Below are 1,873 nucleotides of genomic sequence, written 5' to 3' on the forward strand. Positions count from 1 at the left end.
TGGTATATGGCTGTTCATTATTCTTGTTATTTTCTCGCCTGGTCCATTATACTCCTGCTATGAGTGAAACCATCCGGTACTTTTCTTTCTCTTTCTGGCTTATCTCACTAAGCATGATCTTTTCCAGCTCCATCCAAGTTGCTGCGAAAGACATTTGTTTCTCTTTTTTGGTTGCTGAGTAATATTCCATTGTATATCCCCCTCTCTCTTTTTTAAGGTAACAGTTTACAAACTGTGTCTCAGGTGTATAGTTCCTCACCTCACTTACCATCTTAACCATTTTTAAGTGTGTAGTTCTGTGGCACCTTCCCCATCACCTTTATCCTGCTATTCTTTTCCTCATTTCCCACAGCATTTATCACTTTTCAAAATAATTTTTAAATAATTTATTATCTTATTGGTTATTTCTGCCTTTACTTGTAAAATGAAAACTCCACAAAGACAAGAAGTTTTGTTCACGTAGTATGTCAAGTCCTTATGAAAATGACTAGCACAAATAAGGTGCTTAATATGTATATACAGAGTGAATGGTAAACATCTTGATTTTGGAAATTTGTGCTTTTCAGATTAATCTACAAATAGAAGGGATCCAAACTAAAAGCCCCACAGGAATTTTTAGAACATGTCAAGTTGATTTCAATACTTATCTGAAAGAAAAAATGTAAGAGGATAGAAAAAAAATTTTAAAGAACAAAAAATATTTATCCTTTTAGACATTAAAACAGGTGAGAGTAATTGAAACAGTGTGGTATTCATACAGAAATAGATTAATAAGAAGACAAGTCTTTAGGAAGAGACTAATGTGTATACAAGGGTGTTTAATATAAGAAAAGGTGGCACTTCATGCTAAAATGAATGATGATGGGATAATTGGCTATACATCTGAAAAAGATTAATTTGCCTTCATACTTCATAACACACACCATTTCATGTAGAATTAAACAATCATTTAGGTTAGAAAGGTTAGAAAGGCCTTTTAAGGAAGAAAAAATAACCCTGGAGACCATGAAGAAAGTGACAACCAGATTTGTTTTTTTAATATAAAGGATTCACACCAATTAATAATGAAATGGTAGATGGATACAATAGATAGACAAAAACTATGGAAAAGCAATTCAAAAAATTAATAAAACTAACAAACAGTGCTCAACCTCACTAGCAATCATGAAAATAAAAATAAAGGCTGTAAGATAAAAAATTTTTGACCATCAGATTGGCAAGTTACCTTTAACTATACTCAGTGGTGGTAAGTAATCCCTTACCCTTCAGTGACAATTGTAAAATTGGTACTGTTTCATTAGGAGAGTGATTTGCAGTCATCCATCAAAATTGAAAATGTGTGGACTTTGTATAGTTCTCAAATCTAAAGGAAAACAGATTTAAAAATAAAAAACATACATACAACATGTAGATAGGTGTTTATGAAGCATTTTTTGTAACAAAAACTCAGAGCCTACCAATGTGGAAATGGTAAAATAAACTATGTACTTTGGAATTAAGTAACTTTATGTTTATTTCATGGAAACATTTCTAAGACCTAATTTTGAGGGAAAGAACTAATTACAGAACAATATTCATTTATCCCATTTGTGAAAAAAAAATACCAAAATTATGTACTGTATTTGTATATGTGTAAATGGATTGAAAAAGTTATAGGAAGATGAATACTAAACCATTAACCAGTTCCACAGTTACCTCTGCAGAAGGATAGGATGCTGTGGTAGATATTATCAAGAGGGACTTTAATAGTTCATGTTATGCTTGTGTGGATTAAAAAAAAAATGTACTGGCCCTCCCTAGTGGCGCAGCGGGTTAAAGCACTGCACTGAGAAGCTAAAGCCACTTCCGCATGAGTTCGATCCCCGCCTGCCCC

This window comes from Condylura cristata, unplaced genomic scaffold, assembly GCF_000260355.1.
Source record: "Condylura cristata isolate star-nosed mole 26May11 unplaced genomic scaffold, ConCri1.0 scaffold00006, whole genome shotgun sequence".
NCBI classification, from domain to species: domain Eukaryota; kingdom Metazoa; phylum Chordata; class Mammalia; order Eulipotyphla; family Talpidae; genus Condylura; species Condylura cristata.